General features: G+C 37.9%; 1 pseudogene across 1 annotated transcript; it reads right to left on the bottom strand.

Moving 5' to 3' along the window:
- Nucleotides 1–14,575: 14,575 nt before the first annotated feature.
- LOC309584819 (dnaJ homolog subfamily C member 15-like) lies at nucleotides 14,576–15,015 on the bottom strand (annotated as a pseudogene). The gene has a single exon. The product of its transcript is annotated as a dnaJ homolog subfamily C member 15-like (transcript).
- Between the last annotated feature and the right edge of the window lie 1,063 nt (nucleotides 15,016–16,078).

Genomic DNA, 16,078 nt, shown 5'->3' with positions numbered 1-16,078 from the left:
ATACAAATTTCAAAAAGAGAAATAGTAATTTATCTGTAAATAAATTCATCATATGAAATGCACTGTTATGATGGTTGATTTAAATTATTTCCATTATATATTATTTACTACAAATTTGCATTTTTATCATGTACATTAATTACAAGTATTATAATGATAACATGAGCATTAGTAAGAGCTGCTAATATTGAGGGTAGCAGAAGCTATCTGCAAGTAGTTGTGTGTAAAGATATTATTCTGTACCTTATTCTGGGAAGAAAGTTGTTGAACATATCTTTTGACTTATTTTTGTATTGCTTACAGATCAAAAGCTGGTCTAAATAAACTCTTTAAGAAGAGTGAATCAAAAGTAAAGGAGAACTGCACAATGATTTCTCAAAAGACTTGTAAATAGTTAGTGCTTAAGATACATCAGTTTTAGCCTGGATTTCAGATTGGAATCTCCAGGAACAGCTACAGGAGGGTGAACAGGAAAACAGAAGTGTCATTATGATGTAATTTTAAGCATCCCAGAAGGAGGATCCGCTTGTAGTTCAGGATTGGCTTGGTAGACAGACATTTATTCCCAGCTTTGCCTTAAACTTGTTATATAATCTAAAATGTTCTCTGGGGGACAGCTTTTTATCAGTGGAGTTTATTGCATATGAATACTCAACATTGAAGACACTCAAAACTAAGTTTCATCTAAAATACTGGCCTGTGCCAGTAATTTCCTTTTTAAATTAATCCTGTGTTAAAATAAGTTTATGGATATCACAGAAATGAAAATCCTCTATTTATTCTTTTTGATTGAACAGCAGATTTAACCAAAATGTAGGGGTTTGAATTCTGAAAACACTGCTAGCCAAGGTTTGTTTTTCTTCCAGGATTTATTTTCCATCTTCTTCATCATTTGATGGGTTACCTTACCATACCTCTTTTTCCTTCTGACCTAATTTCTTTTAAAGCAGTGAATTTTGCCCAAGATTTCAGATTCTCAGGGCCAAGCCATAGGAGGGGCTCTGAGCAATCTAAAAATCTTTGTGCCTCTGCACTCTTAATGCACAGCCATCCTTTAAAAGGGGCCCTAAAAAGTTTGAAAATCATCAGATTTTATTGTTTCCCTTGTGGGGATGTTTTGCATTCAAGTAGTAAATTTGGTATTTTTTCTGGATGGATCAAATGTATTGCACAGTTATGTGCGAATGTGTAACATCTAAAACTAGATCTGGCACTTAACCACAAATGTTGGATGCAAACTTTATACTGTTTGTCAACACATTGTGAAACCTACTGCAACTATGGGTATCAAATCATCAGTCCTGAGTCTTTGTACAGAGCATTTAAAAAACTGCCCACATGTCAGAGTAGTCAAGACTGGGCAGGCAGAATGAAAGGGAAGTCTGGCATAAGGTGAGAGTAGCAAGTTGCAAACCCCTGGGTCTTCCCTCAGCTGTTTACATAGATGAAATTCACTCTTTCATGTAGAAGAGTCAAAGAGAACTATGAGGAAATAAAAATAATCTGGACTTTGTGTAGAATGGAACTTTATGAAAGAGCCCAGAGGAGGCCACCAAGTCAATTAGAGGGATGCAGCAGATTTCCTAAGACAAAAAGCGAAGAGAATTGGTGTTGTTCAGACTGGAATGCAAAAGGCTTTACGGTGGCCTAACTGAAGCTTTCCAATAACTGACAGGAGCCTACAGGAAAGATGTAGAGAGACTATTTACAACGGCAGGGTCCGGACAAGGCGTAATTTATAAATTGAAAGACAGTAGGTTTAGATGAGATATTAGAAAAAAAATCTTTACTATGAGTGTGGTGAGGCACTAGAACAGGTTGGCTGAAGAATCTGGAGATGCCCCATCACTGGAAGTGTTCAAGGCCAGGTTGGATGGAGCTCTGAGTCTAGTGGAAGGTGTCCCAGTCCATGGCAGTGGGTTTGGAACTAGATGATCTTAAAGGTGCTTTCCAACCCAGGCCATTCTATGATTCTACGATATCTTGTGATAGATTCTGTTTTCCCTAGGGTACATTAACACATCTTACCTAGCATATTGTGCCAGTTGAAGTTAACATGATAGATCTAGCAACTTCCCTAGCAATATTGAAAGCCCTTGAGATACAGCTGGGGAAAAAAATAAAGAAAGAGTAAGGTGTGATTTCTCCCTTTTTCCTTCTCTGGAGTTCATTGGATAAATGTCACTGCGGTGCCTCCCTGTCAGTGGCAAAATCAAATAATCAGTTACCAGAAATTCACTGACTTGTCCATAAATAGCTGTGAATGTTTGTGACACAGCTGCATGCCACTCAAAAGTCCATTCAATGGAACAGAGCAGGGTTTGTTCTAAGCTTCAGCTGGAGAAATTCTGTCACTGCAGTGGGAGAGCACCCCTTTGAATTTGGGAAGTTCATCCATGCAGGCATCTTGAAATTATTTTGTAGCCTTCTTCTCTGAAGGCCAAAGCTTTATTAAACCTTGTTAGTTCATTACTAGTGGAACTCCTCAATGACAAGTGCTGCAAACTGAAGGATTTTTCATTTTACTTTGATAGCAGGTGTATTTTTGTAAATTGAAGCAGACAGCAATAGGACCTTTGAAACAGAAACATAACCAGTATGCGTTTTGTGGGTCCCTTGATATGAGACCCTGAGCTGTCTTCTCCCCTGGTGGGAGACCAGGTAAAAACCAACATTTTGTTAAAGCATAGATTAATCTTCTTAAGGAGTGAAAATGGCATAGCTAACACAGCTGGTAATTGTCTGTGAAGTATGTGTTCTTGTTTATAAGCATGGTTATTTCATAGAAACAAAATGTGGACCAGAATATTAAAAAGAAACCATTGCATTTTTCTTATATCTGAAGGTTATTACTCTTAGCGCAATCTATTTAGATACTATCCATAATACTCTCTGAAAAACCAAAATAACGTGAGCAAATGAAGTCATTTTCTGGAGATGTCAAGGAAGTCAGTCATTTATTTTCTCCACCACACTTTGTAATTTCCATGATTAACTTTTCTGCACTTTTCTGAAGGATGCGAAATAAAGGTGTGAGAAAATTTACTTCAGTTTGCCAAATTTTATATTTGGTACATTAGTTGGGATTTATTTTCCAATTACTTTGAAAACATATTTATCTTCCATTTTGATGACTAACACAAAAAAAGAAAAGAAAGTCTGTATGAAAGAAAATGTAGCTCTAATGTCATTATATATATGGGTTACTTTTTCTTTTCAAGATTTCATTTCTCAAGTAATTCAAGATGGGTATGCGTAACTTAGATCATTATGTTTTTCTAACTTAATTTAAATAAGCAATTATTAGGTTTTCTGAACTATTCATGGCTCTTGTTTCCAGATAATTAACTGTCACGCATAGTTCAGATTCCTTTTATGCAAAATGTGTATGCTTAACCAGGAGTACCTGAGGACATTTTCAAGATGAATACAAGCTTTTCATGCTTACATTTATCATTGATGAGTAAGTTACAGAGGCTCATGCTGTGAACGAGAGATTTAGATATCTCTGTATAGGATCAGATAATACTGATATTTGTAACTAACAATAAAATAGCCTGACAACAATCATTCATGCAGTACAAATATCCATAAGGCTAGATATTTTTAACAATATTTAACTAGAAATTCTTGGCAAGAATTGTCCTTAAGGGGAAAAAAAAGCAAAACACCTCCAAATCTTTCAAATAATTTTCTCTTAGTAGCATACAGGTTTTGAGTGGTGCTTGAGGGAAACAGAGACAATAATGAAGTTACAGATTTCATTACTGTGACTGTTTGTCCCTTTATGAAAAGAAAATTAAAAATAGTTGAGTTCTCTTGCCTTGGGTCCTGAACCTCTCACTGACAAATGAGAAAGCTGAGGTTACTCAAAAATATGAGTCATTTAAATGTAGGTGAAGCAGAAATAAGAAAATAGTTTCATATAACCATGGGACTGAAACATTTTTTAGTTTGTTCTGTAGTTTCCAGTAGGTGCAATTTGTCACTTCAGTTCTAAGCTGGTATAATTGAAATGGATAGAATCATACTGATAAAAGTAGCAATGACTGTATTGTCAATTATGTGCAATCTTCTTAAAACTTCTTCAACTGTGAAAGTGATCTTTGAGAAAACTCTGCCTATGTTGTCTATTTCATTTGAAAAGATGCTTGACAAAAAAGAAAACACTTACTGAAATTAAAACAGGACTTCTGTCTTCAGGGCCTCTTGAAAAAAAGTGAGGGAGGCTTTTCATTACTTTATGTCTTATGCAAAAATATGCCAAGTTGGGTAGTGCTGGTAATTTGGCAGCTATGTGCTACCTGATACTCATTGTATCTGAATGATAAGATGGACATTTGAAATTCAAATTCAATTTTTAATTTGAGTGGAGGTAAATGAATGTCTGGAATATTGATTTTATGTATCATTAATGCATATTTAAAAATTATTGAAGATAAAAACTAGTGGAAAACTGATACAATTTTTAGAAGGAAACATAGATCACATGCATTTTCCTACTGAAATAGAAGACAAAACATACAATTATTTGGTATTCGAGCATAAGATACACACAGCAGGTTGCCTTGTTTTGATAATTTTTTGCCTTCTTTTGCTATTTCAATTAATATTATGTGAACTTTCATGTTCAGCATCAGAAATAAACAACTAAACTGGGTAAAATTAAATGGACTATTGCAGGACACTTGGGTGAACTTCAAATTCCTTTACAGCTATGGTTCTAAAGCCTTTGCACCCAAAACCTCAAAGGGAGGACATTAGATTGGATGGCAGTGGTAGTCCCTGATGTGATAATAAAATGATACCCCGATAGACAGCTGTAGGAAATCAGTCCTACAGCCATGAGATAGGCCATGAGGTGTGTGGCTAGAGTTCACCCTTGTCATGATGTCATGCTGAGGAAGTGATAGGCTATCAGGTGGAGGGTGGATGACCTTTATCACTGCAATCAATCAAGGAGAAGAGGGAGTGATGGTAAGGCATAATGGTCCTGTTCAGTCCTTATGTAAGACTCACAGTCTGTAAATCTGTTACTCTTTATACATCTCTTTTACACACAAGTTGGCTTTCCCCACCCCCTTTATGATGGCAATGACAGAATACTGGACTAGAGTCACATCTCCACTTCTCCCAAAAGTATAAATTGGCAACTAAAATTCTCAGTGGTAGAGAATGAGAATACAGCTACCTTAGAGACAAATGGATGGATTTACTTCTCTCACCTCTGCAAAGCAGGGGTGAGTCTTTGGTAATATTTGTACCTCCGACCATGCTGAAGTGTACCTGGGAACACCTGTACATAGCACTATACATTTACGTTTTGCAGCTCTAGTGAATATATTACCAGCAATATAAAAGAATCTATAATCTGTTGCTCCAATAAACTACACTGCTGGTAAATCTGTGTTTGTGAAAGTTCTTATTGAACTCAACCAGACGTAGTGTTGAAATGGTTAACTGCAGTACTGGTGAATTTGTGATTGTGAATGAGACCAATCTAATGATGTAACCCACACTATTGTTGCAGCTGGGAACACAACCAGCATTGCAGTGCCGAGTTGGTTATAATCAGGAATAACGCCCAGTCACATACAGCCCCTTTGATTTCTGAGGGCCAGCTGGAAAGCAAAGTTTTGGAGGGTTTATTCTGCCAAATTGTGGTACTCTTAACACAACAGTAGCCATACAGAATTCTGCACTGAATCTTACATCCCAAGTTCTAAAGTAAGGAGGACTGTGATTTTCACTGTCAACTTTCATACACAATCTGTAGTCAGCTCCATACTGCCAGTCATGGCAGGATGCAAATTACATGACTGCTGTACACTGGGCTGCTTTTCCAAGACAACATTCCTCTTTACCTTTAACTGCTTTTGAGACCATGCATTTCTGATAGGTTATATTTCTAAGATGTTCCTTAGTGAGAGTGTCAGCATATTCTACTTAATTCTTGATCTAGGACCATTGAATAATGATTATTGAACATGTTGCCTGATGAAAATGCATCTCTACACAGCAGCAGCTCATTAAGAGAATATATGTGCATATAATGCTTTTGCATTTATGTGTTGTTAATGTAAGTCTAATTGTTACAATGTTACTGGTATACTGTAAGTTTTCATCAATTTGCTAGATTTTCTTCAGATGGCAGCTACATCTTCCCTTTAACCTTTATTTGAAACCCAGCAAACATGACAGGACACAAAAAAAGCGCCTTATTTTATGGGGCATACCATTTAAGAAATTTGGAGACGTCCATGTTTTAATCATGGATATTTTACTTGGCAAGAAATATTTGCAATTAGCACAGTCTTGGCATGAGTATAAACAGCAATGTTAACCTACATGCCGTCTAAAAGAAGTATGAGTCATTATCCATAGGTTTAAATTTCCTTTATGATGCTTCTAGTAGACAAGAAAGAAAATACCTAGAGACAGCTGTGGGAAATCAGGGATTTTTTAGTGCTGTTTTGTTCAGAATGGAGAAGACAAGGCTTCAGGAAGAATTCATTGCATCCTTCTAGCACCTAAACAGGTCTTATAAAAAGGAACAAAAGGGACTTTTTATACTGGGAGAGACTGACAAAAAAACCAGCAACAGTTTTAAACTGGAAAAGGGTGGGTTTAGAATAGGTGTTGGTAAGAAATTCTTTACTGTGAGGGCAGTGAGGTAGTGGAACAGGTTGCCCAGAGAAGTTGTGGATGTTCCATCCCTGGAAGTGTTCAAAGCCAGATTGGATGAAGCTTTAGCAATCAGGTCTAGTGGAAGGTGTCCCTGCCCTTGGCAAGTGTGTTGATATGAGATGATCTTTAGCATCCCTTTCAACCCAAATAGTTCTATGATTTTATGACTTAATTTTTGGTACTAGAAGTGTGATAGTTGAAAACTGAAGAATAACAGAAGTGTATATGTGTAAAAGTAATAGTGATTGCCTGGGTATTTATGACTGTACAGCATAATTTTGTCCTGCAGATTGCATACACACTTCAAACTCCAAGCAGAAAACTGTACACTTATCTTCAAAACTGTATACCCCAGCCTAGAGGAAGCATATGTTTCATACATGTGTATATACTTTGCCATTTAGAACATACAGCTAATTTCAGTGCTCTTGCACTTTCTCTATCAGATTCTCTACTGAATAACATATTCCTGTCTGGGAGGAGATGCATGGCCACACTGGAAATATGTTTCTGTATGTAAGTATGGCTGGTATTATGCAATATAAAGACAAGGAAAATGAATGTGTTCATAAGTTAACTTCTATTTCTTCCTAAGTCTTCCTGTCTTCTCTGACCTGATGTGTCTTTATTAGAGAAATAAGCTACAGTTGACTTGTTATACTGATGTGTCAATATCACAGCCTTCAAACCCACAGTCTTTTTCTTCTGATAAAAGTCTAGTGAGCTACTTTGAGTTATTTTTGTTCTCCTATCCCATCACAGTGGTCTGGAAATCAGGAATGAAAGAGTCATTTTACTTGTTGCCTCTTTACAATAAAACAAAAATGTTATCTCCTATTTCCTCAGGGACAAGACAGTTCAATCTCTGTTTTGTAAAAAAAAGTAAAAGGAGCAACTGCAAGGTTAATGTTCTAACAGATGCATAATAAAGATAAAGGCGTGGAAAGAATCTTTCAGAAGGTATCTACTGAGAGAAAAGACATTATATTGCTAGCTATATGTGCTGAAACTTGTTGCAGAAAGGGAATTGGCCCAGTGATGTGAATCCCAGCTATGCCTATGTTACGATCTCGTTTAAACTCAGAAAAGCAAAGCAAGCTAAGTCCCTGTGCATAAACTGGAAAGAACTTGGAAGGTTCAAAATATTCCCAGAAATGAGACTAAAAACAAATGAGGTTAGACGTTGATGCCAAAAAATGGATGTATTTTATTTAACAGTAAAAGAGGAAAAGAGAAGGGAAGAGAAAAGAAAGAGAGAAAGAAATGGAGAAAAGAAGTGTGGGGGGGGAGGGGGGTAGGGAGACAGGGAGAGGTGACACGGGTTAGGTGGAAGCACATCACCCATCTGAGGGTCCCAACGACATCTCGTTGCTCCCCTCCATCTGGTCTGCTGGTGGTGAGGGTCCCCCATCACCACCGTGGCCACACCGCCACATGCTATGTCATGCCGCCACACACTAAAGAGTACAGAATCCCGTGGATTAATATATGCTTTGGGCCAGGTGGGAACACCCATGTGTCTCCCTTTGCAGGGGCAAGCTTGACCCTGTCACTTGCAACTCTGAGGGTCTGTTGCATCATCTCTGGTGCAGGGTCTGGGGCCCCTTTGAGGGGGGCCCCTGTGATGGGCCATGTCACCCCTTCTGCTGTGGATAAGCTTCTGACCACAGGCTTTTCCAAGATACCCAAAGCCTCTCCTCCCTCCGCCCTTTGGTGGAGGGTCTGTTTGAGCCTGGCAGCTGATAGCCCAGGGGCTGTGGTCTCCACCTTGGAGGTGTTAAGCCTGAGTTTTGTGAATGTCCCCAGCCCTGAGCTGTTACTTTATCTTATCTTCATCATCGAGCAGTGCCAGGCCTCAGTCAGGGCCCCATCCAGCTTCTCTGCAGCTTTTGTAATACAGTTTTAAAAGTACTTTAAGAAAATGTTTAAGTCATAAATTATAATATTTCATTCTCTGACAGCCTATTCCTGGTATTGATTTCATATGTAATGCTTGATAGGTGCATTAGGTCAAGGACATGAAGTAGCCCTATTTTCTGCATTCTAAGTTTTTAAAATAAGGTCTGTTCAAATGAGAGTTAGTTGAAAACAGAAGCAGTAGAAATATGCTTATAGTCACTGTGGGGTTTTTTGCTGATGCTGTGCCTGGAGTTCAAAAGCACTGCTGGATACACAGAATACTTGCCCGAAGATGGTGTACACTATGCTTCATTATGTTTATATGAAAATATTGGACAGTTGGGATCCACTGTACTGTAGGTGAATGAATGCCCAGTATGGAGCCAAGGAAGTTGCGCTGCGGAGTACTTCTGTAAATTTAAGAAGTAACTGTAAGACAATAAGCTGTAGGAACATTTTAGTCTATATAATAGTTTAAGAATAATGTAATGCTTAAAATAATTTTTAGAAGATGTAAAAAACCCCCATATAAATGCTATACAATATTATTGGAGTGTGCCAAGAGCTCATTGAAAATAATCTAGATAAATCTTTTCCTAAAATATCTGCGTATAGTTTCTCATAGCTTTTCTTTATTTTGAATGCATCACATGCACTGTTTGACCTATGCACTTAGTTCTGAGAAGTCCCTCTTATTTTTTGGTCCACTCAAGATTTGTTAACTGTATTTGCTAGGTGAATACAGGAAGATTCTTAGATACGTTCTTTTAGTCATGTTTTAGGATAGAAATACGAAAGAAATTGCAGCACCAAATTTGCATCCCTTTCTCTTTTAAATTCTTAAGTGAAGAGACATTCTAAAATGGACAAGAAATTTAGGACCTAGTGGAATGTATTTTACAACGGAAGAAAATATATTTGAACTCACTACAATATTTTCTGCTCTGAACAGAACGGAGCCAAACAAGCTCCTAAAGTGGAAATATTAGGGGTTTTATGAGCTAATTGCATACCAAAGGTCACATTTGTGCCAAAATTTCTATTGGAATTGTACATGGCTTTCAGGGTCACATACGTATTTATATTTAAAACTTCCTTGAAGAATGTGGAGAGAAGAGAGAAAACAAGATAATTAGACTGCAAAATTCCTGTCAAAATCTTTGAAGCAGAACCTAAGATGTAAGATGAAATGGACAAGTTATTACTTTCATTTTGAGTGGTAGTGAAGGGGTACTTGCTGTCTCTTCAGTATTTTAATAGGAAGAGCAGTAGTATGAAACTATTTCCTTTCTTGCAGAGGTTTCTGTGCGACAGAACTAGTTTTTGAGTGAGGAGCTCTTACAGAACCACATTAGAAACAGTATTAAAATTGTATGAAAGCCAGGAATCTGGTCAGATGCACTGTTGAAGAACTATAGAAATTTATTTGTGGATAACACACATCACTTATCAGTCACCTTTTTGAGAATTACATTAATTTTCTGGGATTAAATGTGTAGCTACATACTGAACTCTGCATACTGCATCTGAGATTGCTTGAAAGTGAACCAGACATAGCTTTGCTCAGAGATTTCTTGTAACCTGGGTAAAACTTTCTCTTTCCACAGTATTTGAACAGATTTTTTTTAAATGAAAACTCTCTGGTTTTGACCATGTTACAAATGGGCATAATATTTTAAAAAATCCAGTATACCAAGTAGTAATAAGTTACCTGATCATTGCAGGCAGAGGCAGGCTTTTTATTCAGATTTTCCATTTTGAGTAAAAAAGTGGATTTTGAGTTAACTTGCATACTACTCCTTTGTATCATTAGTATGATTCCTCATACAGATCTTTGCTGGAAATAGTGCTTTTTGGAATGACCTAAATAGATATGTACTGATCACCTCTCTCCTCTACCAAAATTACATAATAAAAGTTAATTAGTGAATTTGGCAATAATTTCTTCAATTAAGAGGAAATAGATATATAATAAACATGCTATGAGCACATTTGAAAAAAAACCTCCAAGTCTAACTTCTGTAGTTGGAAATGTTGAAATTTGTCAGAAAATAATATCAGGGTGAGTAAATTAGTGTTTTTTAAATCCTTTTGTAATATGATGTTCCTATTATTATAAAAAGGAAATTTAATTGAACTCACTTTACTTGAAGGTAACTTGTGGGAGTGCAGGTAGCTCCACCTACTCTTCCTCCTGAGAAGAACTCAACACAACCAGCTGTGGTGGTTAGCAACCCAAGTTTAGCATGTAACTTTCAGTCATGGTGAGAACCCATGATTCCCTTGTTTTGCCTTTTGCATGTTTTCCCCTGATTGGTCAATATTTTGTCTCTCTTGTTTTATGTATGAAGTTATGTATATTCATTTTCCTTCTTTAATATGTATTAGTTCTAGAAAGTTCTTTGTTCCTCGACGTCCCCCATTGGATCCTTCCCTGAGTCCCTCCTATGTGTTGTTCCCATTGGTTACCTTCCTGTCAATCCCACCTGCTTGTTTCTATCCCATTGGCTGAGATCCCTTTCCCCACCTATTCTGTACCCAGGATAAGATCCCTGGACCCTCCCACCAATTGGCCTCTTCGTCCCTGTCTTTCCATGGGAATAAACCTGCGTGGAACACATACGGAGAGTGCCCTCTCTTTACTTCTTTGCCTTTGTCTGTGTGCCTGCTTAACAGTGACAGGAAGGTACAGCCCCTTTAGGGTGAGGAGCTCTACCCCTTTTTCATTGTGTATTGGGCACTGAGTGCCGCCTTCCAGAGGGGTTTCAGCGTTGACCTCCGGGCTTCTTTGTGTTGGCACGCGAGGGGTAAAACCCCCTTCTGCCAGCTCCCAGCGGCTGAAAACCCCTCCAGTAACTTGCACAACAAACTGGTTAATTTCTGATCTTGTGGCAAAACATACATGACTTTGATTTTATTCCAGAATTTTTCAAAAGGTTGAAAGGTCCCCCTCCCCTCCGCCTCCTCTCTCCTTCCCCTCTCCCTCCTCCCCTTTCTCTACTCCTCCTCTTCTCCCCGCTTCTTAAAAATATTGTCACAGAGGTGCTACCACGGCCACTGATGGCTCAGTTTTGGCCGGCAGTGGGTCTGTCTTGTAGTTGGCAGGTACTGGCTGTGTCAGACGTGGGTGCAGCTTCTGGTATCTTCTCAAGAATCCACCCCTGTAGTCTCCCTGCTACCAAAGCTTTGCTGTGTAAACCAAATGCAAGGATGACAAACAGGACCCTGGGTAGAAGCACAGTTTTACCAAACAGAGTGAGAGGACAAGAAAAGAACGTGTTGCACTTTCTCAGAGAAACTCCCTATGATTTGGGATTTGGCTAGGTCTAATTTTTTAGATGTATTAAATAATTAAATGGCAAATTTACTTTTTAATATCAAGGATTTTCCTACACATATTAGAACATATCTAAAGCAACTGTTATTTCTGATGTAAATAATATAGCAACAAATTAATAAGAGTAAAATCCATTCTTTCTCGTTTTTCTTTAGTCCCTTCAAAGTATCTCAGACAATTTTTAACTGCTATAAACCATAGCTTGAAAAAACTTTTCCACAGAAAGACATCATTCTGTCTTTATCTCTGAAAGCAATCTCAAAGGCTGATATAAAAGAGATTTTGAACCAGCTGCTACCTTAACAAGTGCATCAAACAGACTTATTTACTGTTTCCCTCTGTGCTTACAATTTAAAATTTGATTTTACATGTCTTCATGAAGTAAGACTGCAATCACATGTTGTGCACCTTAAACAAAACTGCATTCAAAGTGAATAAATCAAGTAAGCTGTGTAGCTTCTTTAGAAAGAAAGCAGATAAAGGACAGAAGAGGAAGAACTGCTACAGTTTCCAAATCAAAGCAAAAATCAAGTGAGTAGCTACATTATTTCACTTTTACCATTAATGAGATAGTAAGAGTTTCAAACCATCAGCATAACTTGTGGTGAGGCAGTTTCAATCACATTCTTTTCAGGCCAAAAATTGCTGCCTTTCCAATCCAGTCTTTTACGTCTCTTTTACCTGAAGACTAGGAGACAGGTCTCATGAGGGCAGCTGTTACCTGAGGCTGATAAAGAAGAGTGCAAAAGCCAAACAGCACCAGAGCAAGGCAGATTAATAAGAATAATTTATCCTTGTTCCAACAATTCCAAACCAAGAATTTATGGCATTGGTGCTCATTACTCCCTACTTAATAGATACTTGCATTTAAAATGACATATTCACATCAGTATGACTTAGCTTCTTCCCCAATCAAATCAGGAATGCATCTATACTTCTGGAATACATACCAATTCATTCAGGGAAAGGTTCAATTCTGAAATGAGTTTCTTATTTAGGCCATTAAAAAGCCATCTGGTTCAGTAATTAGTCTTAATTATATTCCAAGTGGACACCAAAACTCTTTTAAATAGAATTTGTTTGCATAAAATAAGTATGTGAACCAGGCTGGTATCCAGGCAATATCTTCCAAAGCTTGATTATCATTACAGTGATTTTTTCCCTGTTACATCTAGTTGGAAACTCTTTTGTTTCAATTTATGACCATAGGCATTCATTTTATATCTCAGCAAAAAATGATCCCCTGCTTCTTAGTAACCTCATCATAAGCATAGGAAGACAGCTTTTAGGTGCCTATAAGCATTTCCTTCAGTGGGACATTCACAAGTCCATTCCCCTCAGGTTCTGTCCAGAGGGCACATAATAAAAGCTTAGACAAATTTGTTGCTCTTCACTGAACTTAACCCAGCTTGTCTGTGTCTTTCTTATATGTGGGATGGGGGAAGAAATCCCATTGTATTCCGCATAACACTAACGAGTGTTGAATAAAGAAAAGTCCACCAGGTTCACCAGGTCATCTAAAGCAGAGCTGCTTCCTAGCTAGCCAGTTCTCAGTCTACACCATTGGATGGGATTGGCCTGTCCCACACACAAGACTTTGCATTTGTCTTTATTAAATTCAGTGAGCTTCTTGGTGATCTGTCCTCGTCCCTTGGCAGTAGCTCTGCCTTTTAGATTTGTTGAATCTCAGTTTGGTGTCATTTGCATGCTTGAAAAGGGTTTGTTACAACTCCTCCTGTGAGTCAGTCATAAATACGTCAGACAGAACTCTAAGGTTTTATGTTGCAGAACAGAATGGGTTAGACATAGACAGTGTGGCTGACGTTAAAAATGGTACAGCAGGAGCTATGAGAAAGATGCAGAAAGAAGGAATTACAGAAATCACTTCCCTTTGCACAGAACAGAACATCCTGTTGAAGAATGCAGAACATCCTGCAGCAAGATGAGTGCGCAAAAGAAAAAGTAACATTATAGCTTGCTATGCATTAGCTAGCACGTAGACAGAACAAACAGAAATTGTTATGCAGAAGCCTAAACAATATAAGTATCTGTGCCTCTTTTCAATAAACCTCCTTGCATCATCGATGCTTGGTCTGTGTCTGTTCAGTTGCTGTCAGTTTTACAATTGTAACCAGCCTTCAGCTACAGTCACTTAAAACAGTCACTTAAAATTTACCTCCTGAGACTTACAACTCACCAAATTTTTCACTAATCTAGCAGACCATTCCACTGGGGATGATGTCTGTTCTTGAATAATAAGGTGCTGTGAGAGATGGTGTGCTAAAGTCAAAATAAATTGCATCCAAATCTCCACAGAAGTCAATTAGGTTGTACAAACGTGTTCTGCACTTGGTACATATATGTTAACTATTGCATGTATCATAGAATCACAGAATTTCTCAAGTTGGAAGGTACCCATAAGGATCATCAGCTTCAGCTCCTCCTAGCAGAAGGATGACTACACAAACTTTTATACTGTAAAGGTTTTACTTTGATTTTAAATATCCCAAATTTTTAATTGCTATAATACATAAGAATACTAGTATTTAATACATAAGAATAATAGTATTGTGCTAAGAACTGTACAGAAGAAAATGTGAAAGATGCTGCATAATGTATCTGCTGATCTCCTATGAGCCAAAGCTTTGGATTTCAGTTTTTGTCACTGGATTCCAATAGTCTTTTGCTTCATTTGCTTTTGTTGCTAAGTAAGGTGATCTTCCTTTATAGGGATGATTCAAAATTATTTTTCTGTGGCCTGTTCTGATTTTGGCCTTGCCAGTACATGGACTTAAACTAACACTAGCTTCTTACCCAGTCATTTTCTGTTCAAATCCTCCTTTATAGTACAGTGAAAGACTAGAGGTCAAAATCCTCTTTACTGTCTCTGTAATCACCTTCTCCAATGTTTTCCAAAGGTGGAAAGCATAATGACCTGCAAATGCACCAGTTGCAAATCCAAGTCCAACTGCTGTCATGGTTCTGGCCAGCTGTCAGTGCAGCATGGCTGGGTCCCAGACGGCTCCCACAGGGACACTGGTGTACTTGGCATAGTATAGGCCTTCAGAGGAGGAGGCTGTGACGCCTTCCATGATGAAAGGGAGAAGGGGATATGTAGTTGGTATGTTATCTACTTTCAGAATTATTTCAGTCAGCACACTCAGAACCCCACTCCTCCAAATTTGTATCATCTGGTCATACCAACTTGAGTTTTCTCAAGAGTATCCTGACTCAGTTTTCTTCTACTGGTATTTTCTCCTTCTGCCCAGTGCACATGCTTGAGACATCCTTTAGCTCTTGTAAAATCTAATTTATTTATTTATTTGTTTGTTTGGGGGTTTTTTTTGTGAGGGTTTTTTTTGTTTGGTTGATTTGGTTGGTCTTAGATTTTTTTTTGTTGTTGTGGATGCTGCGTTTGAGTTTTGTTCATTAAATTTATTATTATCAAGGATTTTTATTTTGCTTGGTTTTGTTCCTTTGAGTTATTTTTAATCAATTTCTATTGTAAGGGGAGAAAGTACTGACATTGTTAAACAGATTTAATGGGACTATGAACTAGCTCTTGTTTTCATTTTGCTAGTAATAGTGATAGGTAAAGCCACCTACTAGAATAAAACACACTATTTAGGCAGCTCTTAATTTTCAACAAAACATCTTTAGAAAACATGCATGCTTTCATTACCATGGTTGTAAGCTTTCAGTTTGAACCTATAATGAGAACCAATGTTTATAAAGTTCTTTTGTCCAACATGGAAGAAAACCTAAACTCTGTGTCTGTAAGTAAATTCAAGAACCTCTCTGTTCCTTTACCCCCAACAATTTTATTTATCATTTCATACAAGGTTTCTCAGATTTTACACCTTCTATGGAAGTGTCACTGAGTAGCTCAAGGGAGGTGACTCTCCCTCACTTGCTCTCAGGAGACCCCACCTGCAGTTCTCTGTCCAGGTCTGGGGTCCTTAGCACAGGAAAGACATACTCCTGTTTGAGCTGGTCCAGAGGAGAGCCAAAAAAATATTAGAGGAATGTGTCTCCTATGAGGAATGGCAGAGAGAGCTGGTTGTTCAGTCTGGAGAAGAGAAGGCTCCAGGGAGACCTCCTTGTAGTCTTTCAATATTTAATGGGGCTTATAAGAAAAATGACCACAGACCTTTT

Source organism: Coloeus monedula (assembly GCF_965178545.1).
Source record: "Coloeus monedula genome assembly, chromosome: Z".
NCBI classification, from domain to species: domain Eukaryota; kingdom Metazoa; phylum Chordata; class Aves; order Passeriformes; family Corvidae; genus Coloeus; species Coloeus monedula.
This window is presented reverse-complemented; position numbering and strand designations above follow the sequence as displayed.